We start from the raw sequence: 10907 nt of genomic DNA, 5'->3' as shown, positions 1-10907 counted from the left end.
TTCACTGTGCTCTGTCGTCTACCTCTGACCCCCATCGGATCTACCACCTCTCCAAAGGCCTCGGCTGAAGCCCGCCTGAAAACTTGAAGGTGCAGCCCTTTTCTTCTAGCTCTATATCTTAGTCTCTCTTGGCAAATCCTCCTCTGTTATTATGTCCCTGTCAACCAGCTCTGAGAAATCCTGTATCCTTAGTACTGCCACCTGTCTATAAATGTCTCGCTTCAAATTCGTCTCGAACATTCTGGCCTTCTTAGCTTCATCTGGAACAATATAAGGGTAGAAACACAACAACTCGATGAATTTTGCCGCGTATTGTTGGACTGTCATTGATCCCTGTGACAAGCTCAGAAACTCTTGTACTCTAGCCTCTCTGATCGAAGCTGGATAATATCTATCAAAGAATATGTCCTTGAATCGGACCCAAGTTGTAACGTCCTCAAAATTCTCACCATTTATTTATTTATATATATATATATATATATATATAACCATATCTATGCAGCATATACATAAGTCATACAACCATTTATACTGTACAATACTAGAACTCAAAATATTCAAACCATAGTCATATTAAACAACTCCCTCCAGTATCACCTACCCCAAAAATACAAAACTCGATCACAAACTCACCCTACAATTAGGGTAACCTAGTAACCTCTCTATTTGCGAGCCTGATCTGCTCGCTTAGCTGACTCACCTGAAAAATGGTAAAGTAATGGGGTGAGATGACGCTCAGTAAGTGGAAATATGCTATTACTAGTGTGTGGCGACTGAGTAGTATAACTATAATAATAGTATTTAAAATTGCATGGTCTGAAAAATCTGTAAAGCACATATATCACATGTATAGTAGTTTAAAATATTTGTATCATCTGAACTTTCTATTATTCATACTGCTAATATCATACTATATACAACAAAATGTGTAAAACTGTATACATATACACATACATAACTGTGCTCCTTCCCTAGGACTCTATATGTCATGATTTAACCCCTCATGATAGGGTTGTGCAGCCCGTAGGCGGGACTTAACTCTGGTCGGCCCTCCAGGTAAGTCATCATACTCTACACTGCCTCAGCTCGACTAAACTGCATCTACTCCTAAGCTCGGGACTAGCTGCTACCTCTTCAAATTGGCCCCCTCAACCTAGTGAACTGGGGAGCTGCATCCTCTCCGAGCACATTTTGACAGTACCCACACACTATCTGAGATATGTGGTTGCACTCTATTCTGTATATAGCAACGGTACTGTGCTCTGTAAACTGTATCTGTCTGTAAGGATTTGATACTATATACATACATACTATACTCTTTTTACCGTTTTCATTATGTTTCTAAAATAACCATAGCGCGATTAATCTATACTGTAAATACTGTAATATATGTAGTATCTTGATGCTATAACTGTATAATCTATCTTCTATCTGTATAATCTGCTTGTATACTCTGAGTGTTATGGTATTTAGGAAAACGTAACATTCTATAAACACTATATATATACTGATCTGAATAAACATCTGTATACTGTTATATATATATATATATATATATATATATATATATATATATATATATGTCTATCTAATCATCTGAATAAAATCTGTATATGTATACATATTCTGTCTATATAAAATCTATAAATATCTAACTATATCTGTATAACTTGATATACTGAAAAACTGTATAAAACTTCATATCAGATAATATCTACTTAGGCCACACATACTTTAAAAATTCATATTCGTGATGGCCTCGGATTTTTGATTCGATGAGAAACGGGGCCGAAATCGAAGGGAGAAGGAGGAAGAGGCGTTTGGAGAGAGAGAGAGAGAGAGAGAGAGAGAGAGAGAGAGAGAGAGAGAGAGAGAGAGAGAGAGAGAGGAAGATTTACGCCATTTTTTGTAAACTAACCCTGGTTTTCACTATTTATAGGCCCGAATTCATCGACGAGACACGTCATCTCGTTGATGAGTTCTTAAGTGATTTCGTCGACGAATCTTACTTCCTCGTCGATGAATTTCAGATTGCCCAAAACCCCTCTCGGTATCTTCTTGTCAACGAAACCTATCCTCTTCGACGAGCTCCTCTTATATTCTCATCAACGAATCCCCTGTGTTCATCGATGAGATGCTAAAAAATTCCTTGGGTTATTACATTCTCTCCTCATAAAATTTCGTCTTCGAAATTCACTATTTGGATTGAACACCATTATACACTCTACCATCTCGTAAAGGTAAAGGGTCTACTTATTTTATTACTTACCCTCACTTATGGCGGAGGAATACCGTGGTTACATACTATGTTCTGGGAGATTACACAAATAAAATTAAAAGTTCACCTACTAACTAATTCAATACATGTACCTACAAAAGAAACTTTATCTAACTACTTATACTTTACTTGCTATCACTACTTCTTTTGGAACAACTGCGGGTATCTCTGTCTGATATGCTCCTCGAGTTCCTAAGTAGCTTCCTCTATAGTATGATTTTTCCACAAAAATTTTACTAACGAAATTTCTTTTGTGCACAATGTCTGTGTCTTCTTATCCAAGATCTGTACTGGTGCTTCTTCATAAGCCAACGAATCCTTAAGTTCTATCTTTGCATAGCTGATGATGTGAGATGGGTTTGGGACATGTTTCTTTAACATAGCAACATGAAACATGTCATGAATTCGAGCCAAAGCTGGTGACAAAGCTAACCTATAGGCAACTGACCCTATTCTCTATAGTATCTCAAAAAGGGCCAATATACCTAGGGTTCACCTTGCCCTTCTTTCCAAATCTCGTAACTCCTTTTAGAGGAGCTATCTTAAAAAATACTCGATCTCCCACATCAAACTCTAGTTCTCTGCGGCGAGTGTCTGCGTAGCTTTTCTGTCGACTCTACACGATACTAATTTTTTCTTTAATTAGTCAAACCTTGTCACAAGCTTGCTGTACTATCTCTGGATCCAAAATTCGCCTTTCGCCTACCTCGTCCCAGAAGAGAGGAGAACGACATCTCCTACCATACAATGCCTCGTATGGAACCATGCTGATACTAGCCTGGTAGCTATTATTATAAGCAAATTAAACTAGTGGTAGAAACTAAGTCCAGCTACCCCCGAAATCCAGCACACAAGCATGAAGCATATCTTCTAGGGTCTGAATTATCCTCTCAGTCTACCCATTTGTTCAAGGGTGAAAAGCAGTGCTAAATGCTAACTGTGTACCCATAGCCTCTTGAAAACTTTTCCAAAACCGTGAAGTAAACTAAGGGTCTCGGTTCAAGACTATGGATACTGGTATTCCATTAACATGAACTATCTTTTGAACATATATCTCTGCCAATTTATCCATGGAATAGCCGATTTTAATAGGGATAAAATGAGCGGTCTTCGTCAAACGATCCGTAACCACCCAAATTGCATTCAACCCCTGATGCACTGATGGTAATCCCGTAATGAAATCCATCGAAACGTGATCCCACTTCCATTTTGGAATAAATAATGGCTGCAACTGCCTTGCTAGTCTTTGGTGCTCAGCTTTAACCTGCTGGCACGTCAAGCACTATTGTAGAAATTCAGCTATCTCTCTCTTCATTTCCCTCCACCAAAAGTACTCCCGCAGATCCCGATAGATTTTAGTGCTACATAGATGTACGGTGTATAGGGATCTATGAGCCTCCTCTAATATAATTCTCCTGATATCGGTATCTGCAAGAACATAGAGCCTAGTGTGGAATCGCAAGGCTCCATCATTTGATATACTGAATTCCTCACCTTGACCATCTCGCACCCTAGCCATTACCTCTGCCAACTCTGCATCATCACCCTGAGCTGCTTTAATCCTCTAATATAACGTAGGCTAAACCACTAGATTGGCAATGAATGCCAAAGGACTCTCCTCTATCAATTCTATGTTGAGCCTATCCAAATCCATCAGAATTAAGTGTTGAATCTCCATAGCTGCTAGTACGGGTCTCCCTGATTTCCTGCTCAAAGCATCTGCCACTACATTTTCCTTCCCTGGATGGTAACTAATCGTGCAATCATAGTATTTAATAAGTTCTAACCACCTTCTTTACCTCATATTCAACTCTTTTGGGGTGAAGAAATATTTCAGGCTCTTGTGATCCGTAAAAATTTCGCACTTTCCACCATATAGGTAATGCCTCTAGATCTTGAGAGCATACACCACCACAGCAAGCTCTAAATCATGGACAATATAATTCTTCTCATATTCTTTAAGCTGTCTAGATGCATATGCAATATCCCTGTCGTACTACATCAACACACATCCAAGACCCTTCAAAGAGGCATCACCGTATATTACAAATCCGTCATCCCCTAATAAAATAGCTAATACTGGAGCTGAAACTAACCGCCGCTTTAACTTCTGAAAACTCTGTTCACAGTCGTCGGTCCAATTAAACTTCGTATTTTTTCTCGTAAACCGTGTTAATGGACCTGATAGTCTGGAGAAGCCATCTACGAAGCACTGGTACTAGCCTGCTAATCTCAGAAAACTCCTGACCTCTTGAACACTACCTGGCCTTTCCCAACTTACTACCGCCTCTATTTTACTCGGATCAACTGATACACCTGCTTCAGAGATCACATGGCCGAGAAAGGTAACTTGCCTGAGCCAGAACTCACATTTCTTGAATTTTGCGTACAATTTCCTTTCTTTTAATATCTACAACACCAGCCTTAAATGATGTTCATGCTCCTCAAAACTCATCGAGTAGACCAGTATATCATCAATGAAGACAACCACAAATTGGTCCAAATATTGATGAAACACTCGATTCATTAAATCCATGAATACTGTTGGTGAGTTAGTCAACCCAAATGGAATCACCAAGAACTCGTAATGCCCATATCGTCTTCGAAATTCGGTCTTTGAAATATCCTCTACTCTAACTTTCACTTGATGGTAACTCGACCGCAAGTCAATTTTAGAGTAAACCTGGGTCCCTTGTAGCTGATCAAATAAATCATCGATCCTAGGGAGAGGATATTTATTTTTAATTGTTAGTTTTTTTATCTCCCTATAATCAATGCACAATCTTATGGTTCCATCTTTCTTGTTCACAAACAAAATTGGCACTCCCCAAGGCGACACACTAGGCCTGATAAACCCTTTGTCCAACAATTCCTGTAACTAATCTTTCAATTCTTTCAAATCGTCTGGAGCTATATGGTATGGTGCTTTAGATACTAGTGCAGATCCTGGCAACAGATTTACAGTAAACTCAATTTCACGGTTAGGCGGCAAACTAGACAATTCTTCTAGAAAGACATCTGGGAATTCCCTCACTACTAGTATGTCAGCTTGTCTCAATTCTTCCTTTGAAAATTCTTTTATGTATGCAACATACCCCTGGCAGACATCCTGTAGCAATCTCCTCACCTGAATAGCCGATACCAGCTATGATGAGGCATGTATACGTGAACCCACAAATCTGTATTCTTACTTATTCGGGGGTTTAAAAATTACTTCTTTTTGGTGGCAATCTATGCTAGCGTAATGAGTAGCTAGCCAGTCCATGCCCAGTATCATATCAAACCCTTGCATATCTAGAACCACAAGATCGGCTAATAGCACTCTTTCCTGAATACTTACTGGAAAATTTTGAAGCATTTTCCTGCATTTTTACCACAGATCCCATCCGTGTACCCACAGATAATTCTACATCTAATAGCTGTGTTTCTACCCCAGTTATTCTAACATACCCCGCCAATATAAAAGAGTGGGTAGCACCTGTATCAAACAAAATAATAATTTTATATGGTAAAGCAGTAAGGGTACCTGTGACCACGTCTCTAGCCGTATTGGCGTCTCTCGGCGTCAACGTATAGACCCTCGTCGGCGTAGTATTCCTCTGCTGGCCTCCGTGAGGCGCTTGATATCCACCTCAAAATGACCTAGGATCCAGTACATAATCTGGTGGCATATGAAAGGATCGAGCCATATAACCGGGCCTCTCGTAGCGATAACAGACATTCTCCCCTAGCCGGAACTTACCAAGGTGTCTCCGTTCACATCTAGGATAAATGGTGGGAGGCTGACCACCTTGAAATTCACCCTGCTCTACCATCTGTCTCTGACCTCCGCTAGATCTACCTCCTATCCAAGGGCCTCGGCTGGGGCCCGCCTGAAAGCTCGAGTGTGCGGTTCTCTTCTTCTGACTCTATGTCTTAGTCTCTTTCGGCAGACTCTCCTTTGCTATAATGACCCTCTCAACCAACTCTGCAAAATCCTGGATCCTCAGTATCGCCACCTACTTGTAAATATCTCGCCTCAAATTCCTCTCAAACATTATGGCCTTCTTTACTTCATCGGGGACGATATACAGGCAGAAACGTGATAGCTCAATAAATTTTACTTAGTACTGTTGGACTGTCAATGATCCCTGGGACAAACATAGAAACTCTTGTATCAGAGCCTCTCTGACCGAGGCAGGATAATATATATCAAAGAACACATACCTGAGTCAAGCCCAGGTCATGGGTACTGGAATTGCCCTCTGCTTCTCCAACAATCTGATGGCTGTCCACCATCTCTTGGCCTCCCCCGTCAGTCTGTACGTGGCATATAAGACTCTCTGCTCATTGGTGCAGTGAAGAACTGTCAGAATCTTCTCTACCTCCTGCAACCAGTTCTTCGCCACTGCAGGGTCAGCTGCTCTAGAAAACGCCAGCGGGTTCAATTTCAAAAATTTCTCTACGGTACATCCCTGAGACAGCAATGGACTTCCCTATTCCCTAGTGCTCCGAGCAATCTCAGCCATAACTTGCTGAGCCACACTACGTAGCACAGTATCTGAATCTCCGCCGCCTGCGCCAGAAGGACCCGCTCCATAATCTCCACTAGTGTGAGCGCTACTACCCCCTAGGTCCATCCTGCAAACACACAAAACACCGTTTCAAAATCCTATTTCCTATACATACCTAACTTATTCTATTCAACTAAAACTTCAGGATTCTCTATTAACAATCCTTCCTGTTCTTGACCCCAAATCAAATCCTGCAATCTAAACACATGACTCGTCAACAGTTTACTATAATTTTCCTGGAATCGTCACCCCAGGAAAAACAAGGAAACTACTATGAAAGTCCTGTATTCGGGTCATAGAACAAAACGTCAATTCCTTTCCTAAATTCTAGTATTGTTTTCCGCAGCACTCTAGAGTTTACAGAACCTAGCAGCTTACTAACTCCTCGTAGGTCGACCATCTAACGTACCCATACTAATTTCTCATGTATGGTTATACTGTACTGCCAGCATCAGTACCTAGCCCTAGGAGTTTATTTCAACCCCCGAACTAGAGTATTTTTCAACCCCTTTTACTGAAGTTTCTTTCAACCTCTTTTGGTCACAAGCTGTGGTTCCAGTATCATATATACAATTTATAGCAAAACAGTAACCTATGCAATTCCATTATTTTTCACAACTTAAGATAATCACATTGGGTTCAAACCAGCGCCTTTCCACTCAGTTTACCCCTCTTTGTTTACTGATTAAGCTCGGTGTATCACCGGCCTTCGTTTATCACATTCCCAGTATAACAAATTGGAACTTCGTTCCCATATTCTATATCAATAGTATAGAAAATCCATTCATTTCCATTTCAACATATATCACACAAATTTAATCCAAAAACCCGCTAAATGATATAAATCAAGTAAACATCATTTAAATGAATAAGTAAAGGATTCGAGCATCTCTTTCTATAGTATAAATGCAAATAACTGATTTTTGTAAAGTTTGGAGATCATACGCCGAAATCCTTGTTTTTACCAAAACTCATAAAATCATAAAATCGACATTTCTACTCAATAGAATTTAGCAAATAAGTAGTTAAATCATACATAATAATATAAACTAGCTTTTTAGCGGTTTAGTTTTCCAAAAATGCTGTTGTAATCAAATTCCCCTTACCTTATATTCGAAATAAAATTTCGTACGAACACGGTCCAAATCGACAACCCGGGATCCCGAAAACCTAAAACCACAGAACAAAATCTTACTACAACTTTGACTACTATCCAAATATCTAATCAAAAATAAGATTAGATCTCTACCTCGACTTTTGGGAAAAACACAAAAATCTTCGAAACGACGATCCGATCTGCTGAAATTGTAGAGTTTTCTCTTTTGATCCATGTAGTACCCTCCGTTTTTGGAAACGGACGATGAACGACGAAGAATTCTAGAGAGAGAGAGAGATTCGTATGTTAGAGAGAGAGAGAGAGAGAGAGAGAGAGAGAGCTATTGGGAGAAGCGTAGCTCCTAAGCAACTCAAATGGGAAATTTATAGGGCCTTTAACTTTGTCCAATTCGTCGACGAGGCGACGTCTTCGTTGACGAGGCCTTGAATTTTGTCGACGAGGATTTCCCGAGAACCTCCCAAAACCCCTCGGCATTCTCTCGTCGATGTGGCTCTGAATTTCATCGACGATGCTCTGAAGGACTTTGTTGACAAATGTGATCCTTCGTCGATGAATCCAATTTTTAAAGGTTTGGGTCTCTACAATCTTCTATCTGTATAATCTGCCTATATACTTTGAGTGTTATGGTATTTAGGAAAACATAACATTCTGTAAACATTATATATATACCAATTTGAATAAACATTTGTATGTTGTAATATATATATATATATATATATATATATATATATATGTATATATCTGTCTGTGTAATCATCTGAATAAAAATTGTATATGTATACATATTCTGTCTGTATTAACTCTATAAACATCTAACTATATATGTATAACTTGATATACTGGAAAACTGTACAAAACTCCATATCAGATAATATCTACTTAGGCCACACATATACTTTAAAAATTCATATTATATATAATAACTGGTATACATGCATATATATATATATATATATATATATATATATATATATATATAGTTTCTAATAGCATAAGTAAGTCTCATAGCATAGCATATTTCCCTTACCTAGTTTCTGAAAAGCCCTCACTGGACTTTGGCCCTACTCCCGCAGGGTTTTCCACTCAACACCTTGAAAACGACATCCCTTATAATAAAATATCAGTATTTTCTTGCATACACCATTTCCTATAACTGCAAGGAAAACAGATTCTGAATAAAACACTTTACCCTGAATTTGGGATGAATTCCAAACCAATTCCTCCAACTATTAGCTCCAGCAGTCTTGTAGAGAACTTCACCAGGAGTGTCATAATGACCTTGGATTTTCAATCTAGCAAGAAACGGGGCCGAAATCGAAGAGAGAAGGAGGGAGAGGTGTTTAGAGAAAGAGTGAGTGAGAGAGAGAGAGAGAGAGAGAGAGAGAGAGAGGAAGATTTACAACATTTTTTTTACAAATTAAACCTGGTTTTCACTATTTATAGGCCCGAATTCGTCGATGAGACACGTCATCTCATCGATGAGTTCTTAAGTGATTTCGTTGAAGAATCTTACTTCCTCGTCGACGAATTTCAGACTGCCCAAAACCTCTCTTGGTATCTTCTCGTTGACGAAACCTGTCCTTGTCAACGAGCTCCTCTTATATCCTCGTCGAAGAATCCCCTGTATTCGTCGATGAGATGCTGAAAAATTCCTCGGATTATTACACAGGTCATCGACACTGGAATTGATCTATGCTCCTCTAGTAATCTAGTGGTTGTCCACCATCTCTTGGCCTCCCCTGTCAACTTATACATGGCATAAAGGATCCTCTGCTCATCGGTGCAGTGAAGCACCGTCAAAATCTTCTCTATTTCCTGCATCCAGTTCTCCGCAACTGCAGGATCAACCGTTCTTGAAAATGCTGGTGGGTTCATCTTCGTAAATTTTTCTATCGTGCACCCCTGAGCTGTAGATGGACTTCCCCACTCTTTGGAACTCCGGAAAATCTCAGCCATAACCTACTGAGCCATACTGTGTAACACAGTATCTGAATCCCCGCCTCCTACACCAGAAGGCCCTGCTCCGTTGTCACCACTAGTATGAGCGCTACTACCTCCTGGGTCCATCTTGGAATATTACCAAATTATTCTGAGAATCTAAACCTTACAATACTATTTTAACTAAAATACCCTTTACCTCTTATCACTAATTTAAGGTTTGGCCCTACCATATGGAAATAGAATTCAATGATAGTTTACTATGGTTTTCCTAGAATCGTCACCCCAAGAAAATCACAGAAATCACCCTAAAACTCTACCTCCAAACCACAGAACAAAATCCTAAATTCTCATCCTAATTCCCCAATTTTAACTCACTGATATCCTATTCCACTCTTCTTTATATTTCATTCCTATATTCTGGTATTATTTTTAGCTGTACTCTAGAGTTTATAGAACCTAGCAACCTAGGCTCTGATACCAAACTGTAACGACCCAAAAAAATTACACCATTTTTTTTCATATAAAATATAAATTACTTTGACCCCCTTGTAATTCCTGCTATAACATCTTAGGCCCCAGATGGGCACTAAGGTATCCCTTTACACAAATTGACACACCTATGCAGCAGAAAACATAAAGTCATACACCCAATATCATCTACTCAAAAATATAATCCCCTAAATATTCTTACCCTATAAACATGGCAAAATAAAAGATATCTTTATCTGCGAGCCTGTTCTGCTCACCTAGTTGGATCACCTGAAAAATGTTAAACCACTGGGATGAGATAACGCTCAATAAGAGGAAATATGCTATTACTAGTGTGTGGTGACTAAGTTTCGTAAATATAATAATGACAATATCTAAAACTGTATAAGTTGGTAAATCAATATATAGTATAACTTGTATTTATCATAGTTTAAAGTATAACTGTAATATCTGAGTATTCTACTTTTCATACTTTTAGTATCATACTATATTACTGATATTCTGTAAATCTGTATACATATACATAACT

This window comes from Malania oleifera, chromosome 7 (genome assembly GCF_029873635.1).
Source record: "Malania oleifera isolate guangnan ecotype guangnan chromosome 7, ASM2987363v1, whole genome shotgun sequence".
NCBI lineage: Eukaryota > Viridiplantae > Streptophyta > Magnoliopsida > Santalales > Ximeniaceae > Malania > Malania oleifera.
The sequence above is the reverse complement of the archived record's forward strand: the minus strand, read 5'-3'. Positions refer to the sequence as shown.